Source organism: Oryzias latipes, chromosome 1 (genome assembly GCF_053564925.1).
Source record: "Oryzias latipes strain Hd-rR chromosome 1, Olatipes_Hd-rR_3.1".
Classification (NCBI taxonomy): domain Eukaryota; kingdom Metazoa; phylum Chordata; class Actinopteri; order Beloniformes; family Adrianichthyidae; genus Oryzias; species Oryzias latipes.
In genome coordinates, this window is record NC_136237.1 from 3,479,692 (window position 1) to 3,500,952 (window position 21,261).

General features: G+C 42.0%; 44 non-coding genes across 44 annotated transcripts; 17 read left to right on the forward strand and 27 right to left on the reverse strand.

Moving 5' to 3' along the window:
- Nucleotides 1-408: 408 nt before the first annotated feature.
- Nucleotides 409-479, reverse strand: trnag-gcc (transfer RNA glycine (anticodon GCC)). The gene has a single exon. It is a non-coding gene; the product is annotated as a tRNA-Gly (tRNA).
- Nucleotides 480-1,330: 851 nt separating this feature from the next.
- Nucleotides 1,331-1,401, reverse strand: trnag-ucc (transfer RNA glycine (anticodon UCC)). The gene has a single exon. It is a non-coding gene; the product is annotated as a tRNA-Gly (tRNA).
- A 193-nt stretch (nucleotides 1,402-1,594) lies between these two features.
- trnae-uuc (transfer RNA glutamic acid (anticodon UUC)) lies at nucleotides 1,595-1,666 on the forward strand. Its single transcript has one exon. It is a non-coding gene; the product is annotated as a tRNA-Glu (tRNA).
- A 313-nt stretch (nucleotides 1,667-1,979) lies between these two features.
- Nucleotides 1,980-2,050, reverse strand: trnag-gcc (transfer RNA glycine (anticodon GCC)). Its single transcript has one exon. It is a non-coding gene; the product is annotated as a tRNA-Gly (tRNA).
- Nucleotides 2,051-2,512: 462 nt separating this feature from the next.
- On the forward strand, nucleotides 2,513-2,584 carry trnae-cuc (transfer RNA glutamic acid (anticodon CUC)). Its single transcript has one exon. It is a non-coding gene; the product is annotated as a tRNA-Glu (tRNA).
- A 345-nt stretch (nucleotides 2,585-2,929) lies between these two features.
- trnag-ucc (transfer RNA glycine (anticodon UCC)) lies at nucleotides 2,930-3,000 on the reverse strand. Its single transcript has one exon. It is a non-coding gene; the product is annotated as a tRNA-Gly (tRNA).
- A 193-nt stretch (nucleotides 3,001-3,193) lies between these two features.
- trnae-uuc (transfer RNA glutamic acid (anticodon UUC)) lies at nucleotides 3,194-3,265 on the forward strand. Its single transcript has one exon. It is a non-coding gene; the product is annotated as a tRNA-Glu (tRNA).
- Nucleotides 3,266-3,578: 313 nt separating this feature from the next.
- Nucleotides 3,579-3,649, reverse strand: trnag-gcc (transfer RNA glycine (anticodon GCC)). The gene has a single exon. It is a non-coding gene; the product is annotated as a tRNA-Gly (tRNA).
- A 462-nt stretch (nucleotides 3,650-4,111) lies between these two features.
- On the forward strand, nucleotides 4,112-4,183 carry trnae-cuc (transfer RNA glutamic acid (anticodon CUC)). The gene has a single exon. It is a non-coding gene; the product is annotated as a tRNA-Glu (tRNA).
- A 345-nt stretch (nucleotides 4,184-4,528) lies between these two features.
- trnag-ucc (transfer RNA glycine (anticodon UCC)) lies at nucleotides 4,529-4,599 on the reverse strand. Its single transcript has one exon. It is a non-coding gene; the product is annotated as a tRNA-Gly (tRNA).
- A 560-nt stretch (nucleotides 4,600-5,159) lies between these two features.
- On the reverse strand, nucleotides 5,160-5,230 carry trnag-gcc (transfer RNA glycine (anticodon GCC)). The gene has a single exon. It is a non-coding gene; the product is annotated as a tRNA-Gly (tRNA).
- Nucleotides 5,231-5,692: 462 nt separating this feature from the next.
- trnae-cuc (transfer RNA glutamic acid (anticodon CUC)) lies at nucleotides 5,693-5,764 on the forward strand. The gene has a single exon. It is a non-coding gene; the product is annotated as a tRNA-Glu (tRNA).
- A 344-nt stretch (nucleotides 5,765-6,108) lies between these two features.
- On the reverse strand, nucleotides 6,109-6,179 carry trnag-ucc (transfer RNA glycine (anticodon UCC)). The gene has a single exon. It is a non-coding gene; the product is annotated as a tRNA-Gly (tRNA).
- A 193-nt stretch (nucleotides 6,180-6,372) lies between these two features.
- On the forward strand, nucleotides 6,373-6,444 carry trnae-uuc (transfer RNA glutamic acid (anticodon UUC)). Its single transcript has one exon. It is a non-coding gene; the product is annotated as a tRNA-Glu (tRNA).
- A 313-nt stretch (nucleotides 6,445-6,757) lies between these two features.
- On the reverse strand, nucleotides 6,758-6,828 carry trnag-gcc (transfer RNA glycine (anticodon GCC)). The gene has a single exon. It is a non-coding gene; the product is annotated as a tRNA-Gly (tRNA).
- Nucleotides 6,829-7,290: 462 nt separating this feature from the next.
- trnae-cuc (transfer RNA glutamic acid (anticodon CUC)) lies at nucleotides 7,291-7,362 on the forward strand. The gene has a single exon. It is a non-coding gene; the product is annotated as a tRNA-Glu (tRNA).
- A 345-nt stretch (nucleotides 7,363-7,707) lies between these two features.
- On the reverse strand, nucleotides 7,708-7,778 carry trnag-ucc (transfer RNA glycine (anticodon UCC)). Its single transcript has one exon. It is a non-coding gene; the product is annotated as a tRNA-Gly (tRNA).
- Nucleotides 7,779-7,971: 193 nt separating this feature from the next.
- On the forward strand, nucleotides 7,972-8,043 carry trnae-uuc (transfer RNA glutamic acid (anticodon UUC)). Its single transcript has one exon. It is a non-coding gene; the product is annotated as a tRNA-Glu (tRNA).
- A 313-nt stretch (nucleotides 8,044-8,356) lies between these two features.
- Nucleotides 8,357-8,427, reverse strand: trnag-gcc (transfer RNA glycine (anticodon GCC)). The gene has a single exon. It is a non-coding gene; the product is annotated as a tRNA-Gly (tRNA).
- Nucleotides 8,428-9,278: 851 nt separating this feature from the next.
- On the reverse strand, nucleotides 9,279-9,349 carry trnag-ucc (transfer RNA glycine (anticodon UCC)). The gene has a single exon. It is a non-coding gene; the product is annotated as a tRNA-Gly (tRNA).
- A 193-nt stretch (nucleotides 9,350-9,542) lies between these two features.
- Nucleotides 9,543-9,614, forward strand: trnae-uuc (transfer RNA glutamic acid (anticodon UUC)). Its single transcript has one exon. It is a non-coding gene; the product is annotated as a tRNA-Glu (tRNA).
- A 313-nt stretch (nucleotides 9,615-9,927) lies between these two features.
- On the reverse strand, nucleotides 9,928-9,998 carry trnag-gcc (transfer RNA glycine (anticodon GCC)). The gene has a single exon. It is a non-coding gene; the product is annotated as a tRNA-Gly (tRNA).
- Nucleotides 9,999-10,460: 462 nt separating this feature from the next.
- trnae-cuc (transfer RNA glutamic acid (anticodon CUC)) lies at nucleotides 10,461-10,532 on the forward strand. Its single transcript has one exon. It is a non-coding gene; the product is annotated as a tRNA-Glu (tRNA).
- A 345-nt stretch (nucleotides 10,533-10,877) lies between these two features.
- trnag-ucc (transfer RNA glycine (anticodon UCC)) lies at nucleotides 10,878-10,948 on the reverse strand. Its single transcript has one exon. It is a non-coding gene; the product is annotated as a tRNA-Gly (tRNA).
- Nucleotides 10,949-11,141: 193 nt separating this feature from the next.
- Nucleotides 11,142-11,213, forward strand: trnae-uuc (transfer RNA glutamic acid (anticodon UUC)). The gene has a single exon. It is a non-coding gene; the product is annotated as a tRNA-Glu (tRNA).
- Nucleotides 11,214-11,526: 313 nt separating this feature from the next.
- trnag-gcc (transfer RNA glycine (anticodon GCC)) lies at nucleotides 11,527-11,597 on the reverse strand. The gene has a single exon. It is a non-coding gene; the product is annotated as a tRNA-Gly (tRNA).
- Nucleotides 11,598-12,059: 462 nt separating this feature from the next.
- On the forward strand, nucleotides 12,060-12,131 carry trnae-cuc (transfer RNA glutamic acid (anticodon CUC)). Its single transcript has one exon. It is a non-coding gene; the product is annotated as a tRNA-Glu (tRNA).
- Nucleotides 12,132-12,476: 345 nt separating this feature from the next.
- Nucleotides 12,477-12,547, reverse strand: trnag-ucc (transfer RNA glycine (anticodon UCC)). Its single transcript has one exon. It is a non-coding gene; the product is annotated as a tRNA-Gly (tRNA).
- Nucleotides 12,548-13,107: 560 nt separating this feature from the next.
- Nucleotides 13,108-13,178, reverse strand: trnag-gcc (transfer RNA glycine (anticodon GCC)). The gene has a single exon. It is a non-coding gene; the product is annotated as a tRNA-Gly (tRNA).
- Nucleotides 13,179-14,054: 876 nt separating this feature from the next.
- Nucleotides 14,055-14,125, reverse strand: trnag-ucc (transfer RNA glycine (anticodon UCC)). The gene has a single exon. It is a non-coding gene; the product is annotated as a tRNA-Gly (tRNA).
- Nucleotides 14,126-14,318: 193 nt separating this feature from the next.
- trnae-uuc (transfer RNA glutamic acid (anticodon UUC)) lies at nucleotides 14,319-14,390 on the forward strand. The gene has a single exon. It is a non-coding gene; the product is annotated as a tRNA-Glu (tRNA).
- Nucleotides 14,391-14,703: 313 nt separating this feature from the next.
- On the reverse strand, nucleotides 14,704-14,774 carry trnag-gcc (transfer RNA glycine (anticodon GCC)). Its single transcript has one exon. It is a non-coding gene; the product is annotated as a tRNA-Gly (tRNA).
- Nucleotides 14,775-15,650: 876 nt separating this feature from the next.
- trnag-ucc (transfer RNA glycine (anticodon UCC)) lies at nucleotides 15,651-15,721 on the reverse strand. The gene has a single exon. It is a non-coding gene; the product is annotated as a tRNA-Gly (tRNA).
- Nucleotides 15,722-15,914: 193 nt separating this feature from the next.
- On the forward strand, nucleotides 15,915-15,986 carry trnae-uuc (transfer RNA glutamic acid (anticodon UUC)). Its single transcript has one exon. It is a non-coding gene; the product is annotated as a tRNA-Glu (tRNA).
- A 313-nt stretch (nucleotides 15,987-16,299) lies between these two features.
- On the reverse strand, nucleotides 16,300-16,370 carry trnag-gcc (transfer RNA glycine (anticodon GCC)). The gene has a single exon. It is a non-coding gene; the product is annotated as a tRNA-Gly (tRNA).
- Nucleotides 16,371-17,221: 851 nt separating this feature from the next.
- Nucleotides 17,222-17,292, reverse strand: trnag-ucc (transfer RNA glycine (anticodon UCC)). Its single transcript has one exon. It is a non-coding gene; the product is annotated as a tRNA-Gly (tRNA).
- Nucleotides 17,293-17,485: 193 nt separating this feature from the next.
- Nucleotides 17,486-17,557, forward strand: trnae-uuc (transfer RNA glutamic acid (anticodon UUC)). Its single transcript has one exon. It is a non-coding gene; the product is annotated as a tRNA-Glu (tRNA).
- A 313-nt stretch (nucleotides 17,558-17,870) lies between these two features.
- On the reverse strand, nucleotides 17,871-17,941 carry trnag-gcc (transfer RNA glycine (anticodon GCC)). The gene has a single exon. It is a non-coding gene; the product is annotated as a tRNA-Gly (tRNA).
- A 462-nt stretch (nucleotides 17,942-18,403) lies between these two features.
- On the forward strand, nucleotides 18,404-18,475 carry trnae-cuc (transfer RNA glutamic acid (anticodon CUC)). Its single transcript has one exon. It is a non-coding gene; the product is annotated as a tRNA-Glu (tRNA).
- Nucleotides 18,476-18,819: 344 nt separating this feature from the next.
- Nucleotides 18,820-18,890, reverse strand: trnag-ucc (transfer RNA glycine (anticodon UCC)). Its single transcript has one exon. It is a non-coding gene; the product is annotated as a tRNA-Gly (tRNA).
- A 193-nt stretch (nucleotides 18,891-19,083) lies between these two features.
- On the forward strand, nucleotides 19,084-19,155 carry trnae-uuc (transfer RNA glutamic acid (anticodon UUC)). Its single transcript has one exon. It is a non-coding gene; the product is annotated as a tRNA-Glu (tRNA).
- Nucleotides 19,156-19,468: 313 nt separating this feature from the next.
- trnag-gcc (transfer RNA glycine (anticodon GCC)) lies at nucleotides 19,469-19,539 on the reverse strand. Its single transcript has one exon. It is a non-coding gene; the product is annotated as a tRNA-Gly (tRNA).
- An 879-nt stretch (nucleotides 19,540-20,418) lies between these two features.
- On the reverse strand, nucleotides 20,419-20,489 carry trnag-ucc (transfer RNA glycine (anticodon UCC)). Its single transcript has one exon. It is a non-coding gene; the product is annotated as a tRNA-Gly (tRNA).
- Nucleotides 20,490-21,067: 578 nt separating this feature from the next.
- Nucleotides 21,068-21,138, reverse strand: trnag-gcc (transfer RNA glycine (anticodon GCC)). The gene has a single exon. It is a non-coding gene; the product is annotated as a tRNA-Gly (tRNA).
- Nucleotides 21,139-21,261: the final 123 nt, after the last annotated feature.

The window sequence follows — 21,261 nt, forward strand, 5'->3', positions numbered from 1 at the left end:
TACCAATGCCAACTCTCTTGAAGCATTTCCACAGGAGAATTTCCCTGATGGTCTAATGGCTAGGATTTGGCGCTTTCACCGCCACGGTCAGGGAATCCTCTATGTTCAAAAGGAAACTGGCATGAAACACTAGTTTAACCTACAATGACACACATCCTGAACCATTTTTCAAAGAGAAACCAACCTTGCGTGTTGACCACATCCTAAAGAAGATAACCCAATGAATGAAAGCATCTCTCAGCATTGAATGATTTCTCTTACAAGACGAAAACGCCAGCATTTCTGTAGTGTGAGCTAAGCTTTCCTTGTCATAGATCGACATTGGGCTTTTTACGTTGACACTCTACATGTTTTAATGAAATACTTTGACACAAGAAGGTTACTGAACATAACAAAAACAGCAATCAATGCATTGGCTGGGAATTGAACCCAGGTCAACTGCATGGCAAGCAGCTATGCTACCACTATACCACCAATGCCCACACAAGTGATGCTACCCCCACATTAAAGGTAGAATCTCCCAGCCTGTGCAAATTTCTGCAGGGAAGAGTTCCCGCCTCTAGTCCTAGAGCCCATCATTGTAGCACAGTGGCACAAGCCATTTACTTGCCCATGTATATGTTTATGCAGTAATTAATGTGCATTTGAACTATCAGCCCAGGAGTACTAGCAGCATGTGTGGGGCAGAGTTACCTGATCCATCTGGACATCTGTTTGACTTTTTAAAGTAGACACATGTTGCAGTCAAGAAGACAAACATCCCAATGGCAGCAAGATGAACAACACAACAAACTGAAGAAATTTGCTACAGTAAAAATAAATGGGAACTGTTCCAAAAATCAGAAATATCTACAACAAGGCCACATCAAAATTGCAGTCTTTTGCAACGTATGCTAATTCTTGTAGTCTGTTAAAAATGTTGTTTGCTTCATGCAGGAATTTCCCTCATGGTCTAATGGCTAGGATTTGGCGCTCTCACCGCCACAGTCCGGGTTCAATTCCCGGTCAGGGAATCCACCCTAGTTTAGCCTATGCACATAATGACACACATTATAAACCACTTTTCAATAGAGACTTATCTAAGACTTGAACCAACCTTGTCATTTGAACACATTCTAAACAAGGGATTCCAAGAGAAGCAAATATTTCTCAGCATTTGAATGATTTCTCTGGCAATATAGACATGAAGATGGAAAATTCAACACTTCAGTAGTGTGTGGGCTATGTTTTCCATGTCTTGGATCAACATTAGACATTACAGGTTGACATTTTACAGGTTTTATTTCAATAATATTTAGCATGAAGTTTAATTCTCAAAAACTCTAATCAATGCATTGGCTGGGAATTGAACCCAGGTCAACTGCTTGGAAGGCAGCTATGCTACCACTATACCACCAATGCCCACTGTGTCAAAAGGACACCGCATTAAAACTAGAATGTCTAAGACTGTGCAAAGTTGTGCAAGGAAGAGTCCCCACATCCAGTCCAAGAACCCATCATTGTTGCACAGTAGCCCAAGCCATTCACCCGCCCAGCTATGACATCCCCTATGCTACCAATGCCAACTCTCTTGAAGCATTTCCACAGGAGAATTTCCCTGATGGTCTAATGGCTAGGATTTGGTGCTTTCACCGCCACGGTCCGGGTTCAATTCCCGGTCAGCGAATCCTCTATGTTCAAAAGGAAACTGGCCAGAAACATTAGTTTAACCTACAATGACACACATCCTGAACCATTTTTCAAAGAGAGACCAACCTTGCGTGTTGACCACATCCTAAAGAAGATAACCCAATGAATGAAAGCATCTCTCAGCATTGAATGATTTCTCTTACAAGATGAAAACGCCAGCATTTCTGTAGTGTGAGCTAAGCTTTCCTTGTCATAGATCGACATTGGGCTTTTTACGTTGACACTCTACATGTTTTAATGAAATACTTTGACACAAGAAGGTTACTGAACATAACAAAATCAGCAATCAATGCATTGGCTGGGAATTGAACCCAGGTCAACTGCATGGCAAGCAGCTATGCTACCACTATACCACCAATGCCCACACAAGTGATGCTACCCCCACATTAAAGGTAGAATCTCCCAGCCTGTGCAAATTTCTGCAGGGAAGAGTTCCCGCCTCTAGTCCAAGAGCCCATCATTGTTGCACAGTGGCACAAGCCATTTACTTGCCCATGTATATGTTTATGCAGTAATTAATGTGCATTTGAACTATCAGCCCAGGAGTACTAGCAGCATGTGTGGGGCAGAGTTACCTGATCCATCTGGACATCTGTTTGACTTTTTAAAGTAGACACATGTTGCAGTCAAGAAGACAAACATCCCAATGGCAGCAAGATGAACAACACAACAAACTGAAGAAATTTGCTACAGTAAAAATAAATGGGCACTGTTCCAAAAATCAGAAATATCTACAACAAGGCCACATCAAAATTGCAGTCTTTTGCAACGTATGCTAATTCTTGTAGTCTGTTAAAAATGTTGTTTGCTTCATGCAGGCATTTCCCTGATGGTCTAATGGCTAGGATTTGGCGCTCTCACCGCCACGGTCCGGGTTCAATTCCCGGTCAGGGAATCCACCATGTTTATAGGAGAACTCACCTGAAACCCTAGTTAAGCCTATGCACATAATGACACACATTATAAACCACTTTTCAATAGAGACTTATCTAAGACTTGAACCAACCTTGTCATTTGAACACATTCTAAACAAGGGATTCCAAGAGAAGCAAGTATTTCTCAGCATTTGAATGATTTCTCTGGCAATATAGACATGAAGATGGAAAATTTGACACTTCAGTAGTGTGTGGGCTATGTTTTCCATGTCTTGGATCAACATTAGACATTACAGGTTGACATTTTACAGGTTTTATTTCAATAATATTTAGCATGAAGTTTAATTCTCAAAAACTCTAATCAATGCATTGGCTGGGAATTGAACCCAGGTCAACTGCTTGGAAGGCAGCTATGCTACCACTATACCACCAATGCCCACTGTGTCAAAAGGACACCGCATTAAAACTAGAATGTCTAAGACTGTGCAAAGTTGTGCAAGGAAGAGTCCCCACATCCAGTCCAAGAACCCATCATTGTTGCACAGTAGCCCAAGCCATTCACCCGCCCAGCTATGACATCCCCTATGCTACCAATGCCAACTCTCTTGAAGCATTTCCACAGGAGAATTTCCCTGATGGTCTAATGGCTAGGATTTGGTGCTTTCACCGCCACGGTCCGGGTTCAATTCCCGGTCAGCGAATCCTCTATGTTCTAAAGGAAACTGGCCAGAAACATTAGTTTAACCTACAATGACACACATCCTGAACCATTTTTCAAAGAGAGACCAACCTTGCGTGTTGACCACATCCTAAAGAAGATAACCCAATGAATGAAAGCATCTCTCAGCATTGAATGATTTCTCTTACAAGATGAAAACGCCAGCATTTCTGTAGTGTGAGCTAAGCTTTCCTTGTCATAGATCGACATTGGGCTTTTTACTTTGACACTCTACATGTTTTAATGAAATACTTTGACACAAGAAGGTTACTGAACATAACAAAAACAGCAATCAATGCATTGGCTGGGAATTGAACCCAGGTCAACTGCATGGCAAGCAGCTATGCTACCACTATACCACCAATGCCCACACAAGTGATGCTACCCCCACATTAAAGGTAGAATCTCCCAGCCTGTGCAAATTTCTGCAGGGAAGAGTTCCCGCCTCTAGTCCAAGAGCCCATCATTGTTGCACAGTGGCACAAGCCATTTACTTGCCCATGTATATGTTTATGCAGTAATTAATGTGCATTTGAACTATCAGCCCAGGAGTACTAGCAGCATGTGTGGGGCAGAGTTACCTGATCCATCTGGACATCTGTTTGACTTTTTAAAGTAGACACATGTTGCAGTCAAGAAGACAAACATCCCAATGGCAGCAAGATGAACAACACAACAAACTGAAGAAATTTGCTACAGTAAAAATAAATGGGCACTGTTCCAAAAATCAGAAATATCTACAACAAGGCCACATCAAAATTGCAGTCTTTTGCAACGTATGCTAATTCTTGTAGTCTGTTAAAAATGTTGTTTGCTTCATGCAGGCATTTCCCTGATGGTCTAATGGCTAGGATTTGGTGCTCTCACCGCTACGGTCCGGGTTCAATTCCCGGTCAGGGAATCCACCATGTTTATAGGAGAACTCACCTGAAACCCTAGTTAAGCCTATGCACATAATGACACACATTATAAACCACTTTTCAATAGAGACTTATCTAAGACTTGAACCAACCTTGTCATTTGAACACATTCTAAACAAGGGATTCCAAGAGAAGCAAGTATTTCTCAGCATTTGAATGATTTCTCTGGCAATATAGACATGAAGATGGAAAATTTGACACTTCAGTAGTGTGTGGGCTATGTTTTCCATGTCTTGGATCAACATTAGACATTACAGGTTGACATTTTACAGGTTTTATTTGGATAATATTTAGCATGAAGTTTAATTCTCAAAAACACTAATCAATGCATTGGCTGGGAATTGAACCCAGGTCAACTGCTTGGAAGGCAGCTATGCTACCACTATACAACCAATGCCCACTGTGTCAAAAGGACACCGCATTAAAACTAGAATGTCTAAGACTGTGCAAAGTTGTGCAAGGAAGAGTCCCCACATCCAGTCCAAGAACCCATCATTGTTGCACAGTAGCCCAAGCCATTCACCCGCCCAGCTATGACATCCCCTATGCTACCAATGCCAACTCTCTTGAAGCATTTCCACAGGAGAATTTCCCTGATGGTCTAATGGCTAGGATTTGGCGCTTTCACCGCCACGGTCAGGGAATCCTCTATGTTCAAAAGGAAACTGGCATGAAACACTAGTTTAACCTACAATGACACACATCCTGAACCATTTTTCAAAGAGAGACCAACCTTGCGTGTTGACCACATCCTAAAGAAGATAACCCAATGAATGAAAGCATCTCTCAGCATTGAATGATTTCTCTTACAAGACGAAAACGCCAGCATTTCTGTAGTGTGAGCTAAGCTTTCCTTGTCATAGATCGACATTGGGCTTTTTACGTTGACACTCTACATGTTTTAATGAAATACTTTGACACAAGAAGGTTACTGAACATAACAAAAACAGCAATCAATGCATTGGCTGGGAATTGAACCCAGGTCAACTGCATGGCAAGCAGCTATGCTACCACTATACCACCAATGCCCACACAAGTGGTGCTACCCCCACATTAAAGGTAGAATCTCCCAGCCTGTGCAAATTTCTGCAGGGAAGAGTTCCCGCCTCTAGTCCAAGAGCCCATCATTGTTGCACAGTGGCACAAGCCATTTACTTGCCCATGTATATGTTTATGCAGTAATTAATGTGCATTTGAACTATCAGCCCAGGAGTACTAGCAGCATGTGTGGGGCAGAGTTACCTGATCCATCTGGACATCTGTTTGACTTTTTAAAGTAGACACATGTTGCAGTCAAGAAGACAAACATCCCAATGGCAGCAAGATGAACAACACAATAAACTGAAGAAATTTGCTACAGTAAAAATAAATGGGCACTGTTCCAAAAATCAGAAATATCTACAACAAGGCCACATCAAAATTGCAGTCTTTTGCAACGTATGCTAATTCTTGTAGTCTGTTAAAAATGTTGTTTGCTTCATGCAGGCATTTCCCTGATGGTCTAATGGCTAGGATTTGGCGCTCTCACCGCCACGGTCCGGGTTCAATTCCCGGTCAGGGAATCCACCATGTTTAAAGGAGAACTCACCTGAAACCCTAGTTTAGCCTATGCACATAATGACACACATTATAAACCACTTTTCAATAGAGACTTATCTATGACTTGAACCAACCTTGTCATTTGAACACATTCTAAACAAGGGATTCCAAGAGAAGCAAACATTTCTCAGCATTGAATGATTTCTCTGGCAATATAGACATGAAGATGGAAAATTCGACACTTCAGTAGTGTGTGGGCTATGTTTTCCATGTCTTGGATCAACATTAGACATTACAGGTTGACATTTTACAGGTTTTATTTGAATAATATTTAGCATGAAGTTTAATTCTCAAAAACACTAATCAATGCATTGGCTGGGAATTGAACCCAGGTCAACTGCTTGGAAGGCAGCTATGCTACCACTATACCACCAATGCCCACTGTGTCAAAAGGACACCGCATTAAAACTAGAATGTCTAAGACTGTGCAAAGTTGTGCAAGGAAGAGTCCCCACATCCAGTCCAAGAACCCATCATTGTTGCACAGTAGCCCAAGCCATTCACCCGCCCAGCTATGACATCCCCTATGCTACCAATGCCAACTCTCTTGAAGCATTTCCACAGGAGAATTTCCCTGATGGTCTAATGGCTAGGATTTGGCGCTTTCACCGCCACGGTCCGGGTTCAATTCCCGGTCAGGGAATCCTCTATGTTCAAAAGGAAACTGGCATGAAACACTAGTTTAACCTACAATGACACACATCCTGAACCATTTTTCAAAGAGAGACCAACCTTGCGTGTTGACCACATCCTAAAGAAGATAACCCAATGAATGAAAGCATCTCTCAGCATTGAATGATTTCTCTTACAAGACGAAAACGCCAGCATTTCTGTAGTGTGAGCTAAGCTTTCCTTGTCATAGATCGACATTGGGCTTTTTACGTTGACACTCTACATGTTTTAATGAAATACTTTGACACAAGAAGGTTACTGAACATAACAAAAACAGCAATCAATGCATTGGCTGGGAATTGAACCCAGGTCAACTGCATGGCAAGCAGCTATGCTACCACTATACCACCAATGCCCACACAAGTGATGCTACCCCCACATTAAAGGTAGAATCTCCCAGCCTGTGCAAATTTCTGCAGGGAAGAGTTCCCGCCTCTAGTCCAAGAGCCCATCATTGTTGCACAGTGGCACAAGCCATTTACTTGCCCATGTATATGTTTATGCAGTAATTAATGTGCATTTGAACTATCAGCCCAGGAGTACTAGCAGCATGTGTGGGGCAGAGTTACCTGATCCATCTGGACATCTGTTTGACTTTTTAAAGTAGACACATGTTGCAGTCAAGAAGACAAACATCCCAATGGCAGCAAGATGAACAACACAACAAACTGAAGAAATTTGCTACAGTAAAAATAAATGGGCACTGTTCCAAAAATCAGAAATATCTACAACAAGGCCACATCAAAATTGCAGTCTTTTGCAACGTATGCTAATTCTTGTAGTCTGTTAAAAATGTTGTTTGCTTCATGCAGGCATTTCCCTGATGGTCTAATGGCTAGGATTTGGCGCTCTCACCGCTACGGTCCGGGTTCAATTCCCGGTCAGGGAATCCACCATGTTTATAGGAGAACTCACCTGAAACCCTAGTTAAGCCTATGCACATAATGACACACATTATAAACCACTTTTCAATAGAGACTTATCTAAGACTTGAACCAACCTTGTCATTTGAACACATTCTAAACAAGGGATTCCAAGAGAAGCAAGTATTTCTCAGCATTTGAATGATTTCTCTGGCAATATAGACATGAAGATGGAAAATTTGACACTTCAGTAGTGTGTGGGCTATGTTTTCCATGTCTTGGATCAATATTAGACATTACAGGTTGACATTTTACAGGTTTTATTTGAATAATATTTAGCATGAAGTTTAATTCTCAAAAACACTAATCAATGCATTGGCTGGGAATTGAACCCAGGTCAACTGCTTGGAAGGCAGCTATGCTACCACTATACCACCAATGCCCACTGTGTCAAAAGGACACCGCATTAAAACTAGAATGTCTAAGACTGTGCAAAGTTGTGCAAGGAAGAGTCCCCACATCCAGTCCAAGAACCCATCATTGTTGCACAGTAGCCCAAGCCATTCACCCGCCCAGCTATGACATCCCCTATGCTACCAATGCCAACTCTCTTGAAGCATTTCCACAGGAGAATTTCCCTGATGGTCTAATGGCTAGGATTTGGCGCTTTCACCGCCACGGTCCGGGTTCAATTCCCGGTCAGGGAATCCTCTATGTTCAAAAGGAAACTGGCATGAAACACTAGTTTAACCTACAATGACACACATCCTGAACCATTTTTCAAAGAGAAACCAACCTTGCGTGTTGACCACATCCTAAAGAAGATAACCCAATGAATGAAAGCATCTCTCAGCATTGAATGATTTCTCTTACAAGACGAAAACGCCAGCATTTCTGTAGTGTGAGCTAAGCTTTCCTTGTCATAGATCGACATTGGGCTTTTTACGTTGACACTCTACATGTTTTAATGAAATACTTTGACACAAGAAGGTTACTGAACATAACAAAAACAGCAATCAATGCATTGGCTGGGAATTGAACCCAGGTCAACTGCATGGCAAGCAGCTATGCTACCACTATACCACCAATGCCCACACAAGTGATGCTACCCCCACATTAAAGGTAGAATCTCCCAGCCTGTGCAAATTTCTGCAGGGAAGAGTTCCCGCCTCTAGTCCTAGAGCCCATCATTGTAGCACAGTGGCACAAGCCATTTACTTGCCCATGTATATGTTTATGCAGTAATTAATGTGCATTTGAACTATCAGCCCAGGAGTACTAGCAGCATGTGTGGGGCAGAGTTACCTGATCCATCTGGACATCTGTTTGACTTTTTAAAGTAGACACATGTTGCAGTCAAGAAGACAAACATCCCAATGGCAGCAAGATGAACAACACAACAAACTGAAGAAATTTGCTACAGTAAAAATAAATGGGCACTGTTCCAAAAATCAGAAATATCTACAACAAGGCCACATCAAAATTGCAGTCTTTTGCAACGTATGCTAATTCTTGTAGTCTGTTAAAAATGTTGTTTGCTTCATGCAGGAATTTCCCTCATGGTCTAATGGCTAGGATTTGGCGCTCTCACCGCCACAGTCCGGGTTCAATTCCCGGTCAGGGAATCCACCCTAGTTTAGCCTATGCACATAATGACACACATTATAAACCACTTTTCAATAGAGACTTATCTAAGACTTGAACCAACCTTGTCATTTGAACACATTCTAAACAAGGGATTCCAAGAGAAGCAAATATTTCTCAGCATTTGAATGATTTCTCTGGCAATATAGACATGAAGATGGAAAATTCAACACTTCAGTAGTGTGTGGGCTATGTTTTCCATGTCTTGGATCAACATTAGACATTACAGGTTGACATTTAACAGGTTTTATTTCAATAATATTTAGCATGAAGTTTAATTCTCAAAAACTCTAATCAATGCATTGGCTGGGAATTGAACCCAGGTCAACTGCTTGGAAGGCAGCTATGCTACCACTATACCACCAATGCCCACTGTGTCAAAAGGACACCGCATTAAAACTAGAATGTCTAAGACTGTGCAAAGTTGTGCAAGGAAGAGTCCCCACATCCAGTCCAAGAACCCATCATTGTTGCACAGTAGCCCAAGCCATTCACCCGCCCAGCTATGACATCCCCTATGCTACCAATGCCAACTCTCTTGAAGCATTTCCACAGGAGAATTTCCCTGATGGTCTAATGGCTAGGATTTGGTGCTTTCACCGCCACGGTCCGGGTTCAATTCCCGGTCAGCGAATCCTCTATGTTCAAAAGGAAACTGGCCAGAAACATTAGTTTAACCTACAATGACACACATCCTGAACCATTTTTCAAAGAGAGACCAACCTTGCGTGTTGACCACATCCTAAAGAAGATAACCCAATGAATGAAAGCATCTCTCAGCATTGAATGATTTCTCTTACAAGATGAAAACGCCAGCATTTCTGTAGTGTGAGCTAAGCTTTCCTTGTCATAGATCGACATTGGGCTTTTTACGTTGACACTCTACATGTTTTAATGAAATACTTTGACACAAGAAGGTTACTGAACATAACAAAATCAGCAATCAATGCATTGGCTGGGAATTGAACCCAGGTCAACTGCATGGCAAGCAGCTATGCTACCACTATACCACCAATGCCCACACAAGTGATGCTACCCCCACATTAAAGGTAGAATCTCCCAGCCTGTGCAAATTTCTGCAGGGAAGAGTTCCCGCCTCTAGTCCAAGAGCCCATCATTGTTGCACAGTGGCACAAGCCATTTACTTGCCCATGTATATGTTTATGCAGTAATTAATGTGCATTTGAACTATCAGCCCAGGAGTACTAGCAGCATGTGTGGGGCAGAGTTACCTGATCCATCTGGACATCTGTTTGACTTTTTAAAGTAGACACATGTTGCAGTCAAGAAGACAAACATCCCAATGGCAGCAAGATGAACAACACAACAAACTGAAGAAATTTGCTACAGTAAAAATAAATGGGCACTGTTCCAAAAATCAGAAATATCTACAACAAGGCCACATCAAAATTGCAGTCTTTTGCAACGTATGCTAATTCTTGTAGTCTGTTAAAAATGTTGTTTGCTTCATGCAGGCATTTCCCTGATGGTCTAATGGCTAGGATTTGGCGCTCTCACCGCCACGGTCCGGGTTCAATTCCCGGTCAGGGAATCCACCATGTTTATAGGAGAACTCACCTGAAACCCTAGTTAAGCCTATGCACATAATGACACACATTATAAACCACTTTTCAATAGAGACTTATCTAAGACTTGAACCAACCTTGTCATTTGAACACATTCTAAACAAGGGATTCCAAGAGAAGCAAGTATTTCTCAGCATTTGAATGATTTCTCTGGCAATATAGACATGAAGATGGAAAATTTGACACTTCAGTAGTGTGTGGGCTATGTTTTCCATGTCTTGGATCAACATTAGACATTACAGGTTGACATTTTACAGGTTTTATTTCAATAATATTTAGCATGAAGTTTAATTCTCAAAAACTCTAATCAATGCATTGGCTGGGAATTGAACCCAGGTCAACTGCTTGGAAGGCAGCTATGCTACCACTATACCACCAATGCCCACTGTGTCAAAAGGACACCGCATTAAAACTAGAATGTCTAAGACTGTGCAAAGTTGTGCAAGGAAGAGTCCCCACATCCAGTCCAAGAACCCATCATTGTTGCACAGTAGCCCAAGCCATTCACCCGCCCAGCTATGACATCCCCTATGCTACCAATGCCAACTCTCTTGAAGCATTTCCACAGGAGAATTTCCCTGATGGTCTAATGGCTAGGATTTGGTGCTTTCACCGCCACGGTCCGGGTTCAATTCCCGGTCAGCGAATCCTCTATGTTCTAAAGGAAACTGGCCAGAAACATTAGTTTAACCTACAATGACACACATCCTGAACCATTTTTCAAAGAGAGACCAACCTTGCGTGTTGACCACATCCTAAAGAAGATAACCCAATGAATGAAAGCATCTCTCAGCATTGAATGATTTCTCTTACAAGATGAAAACGCCAGCATTTCTGTAGTGTGAGCTAAGCTTTCCTTGTCATAGATCGACATTGGGCTTTTTACTTTGACACTCTACATGTTTTAATGAAATACTTTGACACAAGAAGGTTACTGAACATAACAAAAACAGCAATCAATGCATTGGCTGGGAATTGAACCCAGGTCAACTGCATGGCAAGCAGCTATGCTACCACTATACCACCAATGCCCACACAAGTGATGCTACCCCCACATTAAAGGTAGAATCTCCCAGCCTGTGCAAATTTCTGCAGGGAAGAGTTCCCGCCTCTAGTCCAAGAGCCCATCATTGTTGCACAGTGGCACAAGCCATTTACTTGCCCATGTATATGTTTATGCAGTAATTAATGTGCATTTGAACTATCAGCCCAGGAGTACTAGCAGCATGTGTGGGGCAGAGTTACCTGATCCATCTGGACATCTGTTTGACTTTTTAAAGTAGACACATGTTGCAGTCAAGAAGACAAACATCCCAATGGCAGCAAGATGAACAACACAACAAACTGAAGAAATTTGCTACAGTAAAAATAAATGGGCACTGTTCCAAAAATCAGAAATATCTACAACAAGGCCACATCAAAATTGCAGTCTTTTGCAACGTATGCTAATTCTTGTAGTCTGTTAAAAATGTTGTTTGCTTCATGCAGGCATTTCCCTGATGGTCTAATGGCTAGGATTTGGCGCTCTCACCGCTACGGTCCGGGTTCAATTCCCGGTCAGGGAATCCACCATGTTTATAGGAGAACTCACCTGAAACCCTAGTTAAGCCTATGCACATAATGACACACATTATAAACCACTTTTCAATAGAGACTTATCTAAGACTTGAACCAACCTTGTCATTTGAACACATTCTAAACAAGGGATTCCAAGAGAAGCAAGTATTTCTCAGCATTTGAATGATTTCTCTGGCAATATAGACATGAAGATGGAAAATTTGACACTTCAGTAGTGTGTGGGCTATGTTTTCCATGTCTTGGATCAACATTAGACATTACAGGTTGACATTTTACAGGTTTTATTTGAATAATATTTAGCATGAAGTTTAATTCTCAAAAACACTAATCAATGCATTGGCTGGGAATTGAACCCAGGTCAACTGCTTGGAAGGCAGCTATGCTACCACTATACCACCAATGCCCACTGTGTCAAAAGGACACCGCATTAAAACTAGAATGTCTAAGACTGTGCAAAGTTGTGCAAGGAAGAGTCCCCACATCCAGTCCAAGAACCCATCATTGTTGCACAGTAGCCCAAGCCATTCACCCGCCCAGCTATGACATCCCCTATGCTACCAATGCCAACTCTCTTGAAGCATTTCCACAGGAGAATTTCCCTGATGGTCTAATGGCTAGGATTTGGCGCTTTCACCGCCACGGTCAGGGAATCCTCTATGTTCAAAAGGAAACTGGCATGAAACACTAGTTTAACCTACAATGACACACATCCTGAACCATTTTTCAAAGAGAGACCAACCTTGCGTGTTGACCACATCCTAAAGAAGATAACCCAATGAATGAAAGCATCTCTCAGCATTGAATGATTTCTCTTACAAGACGAAAACGCCAGCATTTCTGTAGTGTGAGCTAAGCTTTCCTTGTCATAGATCGACATTGGGCTTTTTACGTTGACACTCTACATGTTTTAATGAAATACTTTGACACAAGAAGGTTACTGAACATAACAAAAACAGCAATCAATGCATTGGCTGGGAATTGAACCCAGGTCAACTGCATGGCAAGCAGCTATGCTACCACTATACCACCAATGCCCACACAAGTGATGCTACCCCCACATTAAAGGTAGAATCTCCCAGCCTGTGCAAATTTCTGCAGGGAAGAGTTCCCGCCTCTAGTCCAAGAGCCCATCATTGTTGCACAGTGGCACAAGCCATTTACTTGCCCATGTATATGTTTATGCAGTAATTAATGTGCATTTGAACTATCAGCCCAGGAGTACTAGCAGCATGTGTGGGGCAGAGTTACCTGATCCATCTGGACATCTGTTTGACTTTTTAAAGTAGACACATGTTGCAGTCAAGAAGACAAACATCCCAATGGCAGCAAGATGAACAACACAACAAACTGAAGAAATTTGCTACAGTAAAAATAAATGGGCACTGTTCCAAAAATCAGAAATATCTACAACAAGGCCACATCAAAATTGCAGTCTTTTGCAACGTATGCTAATTCTTGTAGTCTGTTAAAAATGTTGTTTGCTTCATGCAGGAATTTCCCTCATGGTCTAATGGCTAGGATTTGGCGCTCTCACCGCCACAGTCCGGGTTCAATTCCCGGTCAGGGAATCCACCATGTTTATAGGAGAACTCACCTGAAACCCTAGTTTAGCCTATGCACATAATGACACACATTATAAACCACTTTTCAATAGAGACTTATCTATGACTTGAACCAACCTTGTCATTTGAACACATTCTAAACAAGGGATTCCAAGAGAAGCAAACATTTCTCAGCATTGAATGATTTCTCTGGCAATATAGACATGAAGATGGAAAATTCGACACTTCAGTAGTGTGTGGGCTGTTTTCCATGTCTTGGATCAACATTAGACATTACAGGTTGACATTTTACAGGTTTTATTTGAATAATATTTAGCATGAAGTTTAATTCTCAAAAACACTAATCAATGCATTGGCTGGGAATTGAACCCAGGTCAACTGCTTGGAAGGCAGCTATGCTACCACTATACCACCAATGCCCACTGTGTCAAAAGGACACCGCATTAAAACTAGAATGTCTAAGACTGTGCAAAGTTGTGCAAGGAAGAGTCCCCACATCCAGTCCAAGAACCCATCATTGTTGCACAGTAGCCCAAGCCATTCACCCGCCCAGCTATGACATCCCCTATGCTACCAATGCCAACTCTCTTGAAGCATTTCCACAGGAGAATTTCCCTGATGGTCTAATGGCTAGGATTTGGCGCTTTCACCGCCAAGGTCCGGGTTCAATTCCCGGTCAGGGAATCCTCTATGTTCAAAAGGAAACTGGCATGAAACACTAGTTTAACCTACAATGACACACATCCTGAACCATTTTTCAAAGAGAGACCAACCTTGCGTGTTGACCACATCCTAAAGAAGATAACCCAATGAATGAAAGCATCTCTCAGCATTGAATGATTTCTCTTACAAGACGAAAACGCCAGCATTTCAGTAGTGTGAGCTAAGCTTTCCTTGTCATAGATCGACATTGGGCTTTTTACGTTGACACTCTACATGTTTTAATGAAATACTTTGACACAAGAAGGTTACTGAACATAACAAAAACAGCAATCAATGCATTGGCTGGGAATTGAACCCAGGTCAACTGCATGGCAAGCAGCTATGCTACCACTATACCACCAATGCCCACACAATTGATGCTACCCCCACATTAAAGGTAGAATCTCCCAGCCTGTGCAAATTTCTGCAGGGAAGAGTTCCCGCCTCTAGTCCAAGAGCCCATCATTGTTGCACAGTGGCACAAGCCATTTACTTGCCCATGTATATGTTTATGCAGTAATTAATGTGCATTTGAACTATCAGCCCAGGAGTACTAGCAGCATGTGTGGGGCAGAGTTACCTGATCCATCTGGACATCTGTTTGACTTTTTAAAGTAGACACATGTTGCAGTCAAGAAGACAAACATCCCAATGGCAGCAAGATGAACAACACAACAAACTGAAGAAATTTGCTACAGTAAAAATAAATGGGCACTGTTCCAAAAATCAGAAATATCTACAACAAGGCCACATCAAAATTGCAGTCTTTTGCAACGTATGCTAATTCTTGTAGTCTGTTAAAAATGTTGTTTGCTTCATGCAGGAATTTCCCTCATGGTCTAATGGCTAGGATTTGGCGCTCTCACCGCCACAGTCCGGGTTCAATTCCCGGTCAGGGAATCCACCATGTTTATAGGAGAACTCACCTGAAACCCTAGTTTAGCCTATGCACATAATGACACACATTATAAACCACTTTTCAATAGAGACTTATCTATGACTTGAACCAACCTTGTCATTTGAACACATTCTAAACAAGGGATTCCAAGAGAAGCAAACATTTCTCAGCATTGAATGATTTCTCTGGCAATATAGACATGAAGATGGAAAATTCGACACTTCAGTAGTGTGTGGGCTGTTTTCCATGTCTTGGATCAACATTAGACATTACAGGTTGACATTTTACAGGTTTTATTTGAATAATATTTAGCATGAAGTTTAATTCTCAAAAACACTAATCAATGCATTGGCTGGGAATTGAACCCAGGTCAACTGCTTGGAAGGCAGCTATGCTACCACTATACCACCAATGCCCACTGTGTCAAAAGGACACCGCATTAAAACTAGAATGTCTAAGACTGTGCAAAGTTGTGCAAGGAAGAGTCCCCACATCCAGTCCAAGAACCCATCATTGTTGCACAGTAGCCCAAGCCATTCACCCGCCCAGCTATGACATCCCCTATGCTACCAATGCCAACTCTCTTGAAGCATTTCCACAGGAGAATTTCCCTGATGGTCTAATGGCTAGGATTTGGCGCTTTCACTGCCAAGGTCCGGGTTCAATTCCCGGTCAGGGAATCCTCTATGTTCAAAAGGAAACTGGCATGAAACACTAGTTTAACCTACAATGACACACATCCTGAACCATTTTTCAAAGAGAGACCAACCTTGCGTGTTGACCACATCCTAAAGAAGATAACCCAATGAATGAAAGCATCTCTCAGCATTGAATGATTTCTCTTACAAGACGAAAACGCCAGCATTTCTGTAGTGTGAGCTAAGCTTTCCTTGTCATAGATCGACATTGGGCTTTTTACGTTGACACTCTACATGTTTTAATGAAATACTTTGACACAAGAAGGTTACTGAACATAACAAAAACAGCAATCAATGCATCGGCTGGGAATTGAACCCAGGTCAACTGCATGGCAAGCAGCTATGCTACCACTATACCACCAATGCCCACACAAGTGATGCTACCCCCACATTAAAGGTACAATCTCCCAGCCTGTGCAAATTTCTGCAGGGAAGAGTTCCCGCCACTAGTCCAAGAGCCCATCATTGTAGCACAGTGGCACAAGCCATTTACTTGCCCATGTATATGTTTATGCAGTAATTAATGTGCATTTGAACTATCAGCCCAGGAGTACTAGCAGCATGTGTGGGGCAGAGTTACCTGATCCATCTGGACATCTGTTTGACTTTTTAAAGTAGACACATGTTGCAGTCAAGAAGACAAACATCCCAATGGCAGCAAGATGAACAACACAACAAACTGAAGAAATTTGCTACAGTAAAAATAAATGGGCACTGTTCCAAAAATCAGAAATATCTACAACAAGGCCACATCAAAATTGCAGTCTTTTGCAACGTATGCTAATTCTTGTAGTCTGTTAAAAATGTTGTTTGCTTCATGCAGGAATTTCCCTCATGGTCTAATGGCTAGGATTTGGCGCTCTCACCGCCACAGTCCGGGTTCAATTCCCGGTCAGGGAATCCACCCTAGTTTAGCCTATGCACATAATGACACACATTATAAACCACTTTTCAATAGAGACTTATCTAAGACTTGAACCAACCTTGTCATTTGAACACATTCTAAACAAGGGATTCCAAGAGAAGCAAATATTTCTCAGCATTTGAATGATTTCTCTGGCAATATAGACATGAAGATGGAAAATTCGACACTTCAGTAGTGTGTGGGCTATTTTTTCCATGTCTTGGATCAACATTAGACATTACAGGTTGACATTTTACAGGTTTTATTTGAATAATATTTAGCATGAAGTTTAATTCTCAAAAACACTAATCAATGCATTGGCTGGGAATTGAACCCAGGTCAACTGCTTGGAAGGCAGCTATGCTACCACTATACCACCAATGCCCACTGTGTCAAAAGGACACCGCATTAAAACTAGAATGTCTAAGACTGTGCAAAGTTGTGCAAGGAAGAGTCCCCACATCCAGTCCAAGAACCCATCATTGTTGCACAGTAGCCCAAGCCATTCACCTGCCCAGCTATGACATCCCCTATGCTACCAATGCCAACTCTCTTGAAGCACTTCCACAGGAGAATTTCCCTGATGGTCTAATGGCTAGGATTTGGCGCTTTCACCGCCACGGTCCGGGTTCAATTCCCGGTCAGGGAATCCTCTATGTTCAAAAGGAAACTGGCATGAAACACTAGTTTAACCTACAATGACACACATCCTGAACCATTTTTCAAAGAGAGACCAACCTTGCGTGTTGACCACATCCTAAAGAAGATAACCCAATGAATGAAAGCATCTCTCAGCATTGAATGATTTCTCTTACAAGATGAAAACGCCAGCATTTCTGTAGTGTGAGCTAAGCTTTCCTTGTCATAGATCGACATTGGGCTTTTTACGTTGACACTCTACATGTTTTAATGAAATACTTTGACACAAGAAGGTTACTGAACATAACAAAAACAGCAATCAATGCATTGGCTGGGAATTGAACCCAGGTCAACTGCATGGCAAGCAGCTATGCTACCACTATACCACCAATGCCCACACAAGTGATGCTACCCCCACATTAAAGGTAGAATCTCCCAGCCTGTGCAAATTTCTGCAGGGAAGAGTTCCCGCCTCTAGTCCAAGAGCCCATCATTGTTGCACAGTGGCACAAGCCATTTACTTGCCCATGTATATGTTTATGCAGTAATTAATGTGCATTTGAACTATCAGCCCAGGAGTACTAGCAGCATGTGTGGGGCAGAGTTACCTGATCCATCTGGACATCTGTTTGACTTTTTAAAGTAGACACATGTTGCAGTCAAGAAGACAAACATCCCAATGGCAGCAAGATGAACAACACAACAAACTGAAGAAATTGGCTACAGTAAAAATAAATGGGCACTGTTCCAAAAATCAGAAATATCTACAACAAGGCCACATCAAAATTGCAGTCTTTTGCAACGTATGCTAATTCTTGTAGTCTGTTAAAAATGTTGTTTGCTTCATGCAGGAATTTCCCTCATGGTCTAATGGCTAGGATTTGGCGCTCTCACCGCCACGGTCCGGGTTCAATTCCCGGTCAGGGAATCCACCATGTTTAAAGGAGAACTCACCTGAAACCCTAGTTTAGCCTATGCACATAATGACACACATTATAAACCACTTTTCAATAGAGACTTATCTAAGACTTGAACCAACCTTGTCATTTGAACACATTCTAAACAAGGGATTCCAAGAGAAGCAAACATTTCTCAGCATTGAATGATTTCTCTGGCAATATAGACATGAAGATGGAAAATTCGACACTTCAGTAGTGTGTGGGCTATGTTTTCCATGTCTTGGATCAACATTAGACATTACAGGTTGACATTTTACAGGTTTTATTTCAATAATATTTAGCATGAAGTTTAATTCTCAAAAACACTAATCAATGCATTGGCTGGGAATTGAACCCAGGTCAACTGCTTGGAAGGCAGCTATGCTACCACTATACCACCAATGCCCACTGTGTCAAAAGGACACCGCATTAAAACTAGAATGTCTAAGACTGTGCAAAGTTGTGCAAGGAAGAGTCCCCACATCCAGTCCAAGAACCCATCATTGTTGCACAGTAGCCCAAGCCATTCACCCGCCCAGCTATGACATCCCCTATGCTACCAATGCCAACTCTCTTGAAGCACTTCCACAGGAGAATTTCCCTGATGGTCTAATGGCTAGGATTTGGCGCTTTCACCGCCACGGTCCGGGTTCAATTCCCGGTCCGGGAATCCTCTATGTTCAAAAGGAAACTGGCATGAAACACTAGTTTAACCTACAATGACACACATCCTGAACCATTTTTCAAAGAGAGACCAACCTTGCGTGTTGACCACATCCTAAAGAAGATAACCCAATGAATGAAAGCATCTCTCAGCATTGAATGATTTCTCTTACAAGACGAAAACGCCAGCATTTCAGTAGTGTGAGCTAAGCTTTCCTTGTCATAGATCGACATTGGGCTTTTTACGTTGACACTCTACATGTTTTAATGAAATACTTTGACACAAGAAGGTTACTGAACATAACAAAAACAGCAATCAATGCATTGGCTGGGAATTGAACCCAGGCCAACTGCATGGCAAGCAGCTATGCTACCACTATACCACCAATGCCCACACAATTGATGCTACCCCCACATTAAAGGTAGAATCTCCCAGCCTGTGCAAATTTCTGCAGGGAAGAGTTCCCGCCTCTAGTCCAAGAGCCCATCATTGTTGCACAGTGGCACAAGCCATTTACTTGCCCATGTATATGTTTATGCAGTAATTAATGTGCATTTTAACTATCAGCCCAGGAGTACTAGCAGCATGTGTGGGGCAGAGTTACCTGATCCATCTGGACATCTGTTTGACTTTTTAAAGTAGACACATGTTGCAGTCAAGAAGACAAACATCCCAATGGCAGCAAGATGAACAACACAACAAACTGAAGAAATCTGCTACAGTAAAAATAAATGGGCACTGTTCCAAAAATCAGAAATATCTACAACAAGGCCACATCAAAATTGCAGTCTTTTGCAACGTATGCTAATTCTTGTAGTCTGTTAAAAATGTTGTTTGCTTCATGCAGGAATTTCCCTCATGGTCTAATGGCTAGGATTTGGTGCTCTCACCGCCACGGGCCGGGTTCAATTCCCGGTCAGGGAATCCACCATGTTTAAAGGAGAACTCACCTGAAACCCTAGTTTAGCCTATGCACATAATGACACACATTATAAACCACTTTTCAATAGAGACCTATCTAAGACTTGAACCAACCTTGTCATTTGAACACATTCTAAACAAGGGATTCCAAGAGAAGCAAATATTTCTCAGCATTTGAATGATTTCTCTGGCAATATAGACATGAAGATGGAAAATTCGACACTTCAGTAGTGTGTTGGCTATGTTTTCCATGTCTTGGATCAACATTAGACATTACAGGTTGACATTTTACCGGTTTTATTTCAATAATATTTAGCATGAAGTTTAATTCTCAAAAACTCTAATCAATGCATTGGCTGGGAATTGAACCCAGCTCAACTGCTTGGAAGGCAGCTATGCTACCACTATACCACCAATGCCCACTGTGTCAAAAGGACACCGCATTAAAACTAGAATGTCTAAGACTGTGCAAAGTTGTGCAAGGAAGAGTCCCCACATCCAGTCCAAGAACCCATCATTGTTGCACAGTAGCCCAAGCCATTCACCCGCCCAGCTATGACATCCCCTATGCTACCAATGCCAACTCTCTTGAAGCATTTCCACAGGAGAATTTCCCTGATGGTCTAATGGCTAGGATTTGGCGCTTTCACCGACACGGTCCGGTTTCAATTCCCGGTCAGGGAATCCTCTCTGTTCAAAAGGAAACTGGCATGAAACACTAGTTTAACCTACAATGACACACATCCTGAACCATTTTTCAAAGAGAGACCAACCTTGCGTGTTGACCACATCCTAAAGAAGATAACCCAATGAATGAAAGCATCTCTCAGCATTGAATGATTTCTCTTACAAGACGAAAACGCCAGCATTTCAGTAGTGTGAGCTAAGCTTTCCTTGTCATAGATCGACATTGGGCTTTTTACGTTGACACTCTACATGTTTTAATGAAATACTTTGACACAAGAAGGTTACTGAACATAACAAAAACAGCAATCAATGCATTGGCTGGGAATTGAACCCAGGTCAACTGCATGGCAAGCAGCTATGCTACCACTATACCACCAATGCCCACACAAGTGATGCTACCCCCACATTAAAGGTAGAATCTCCCAGCCTGTGCAAATTTCTGCAGGGAAGAGTTCCCGCCTCTAGTCCAAGAGCCCATCATTGTTGCACAGTGGCACAAGCCAT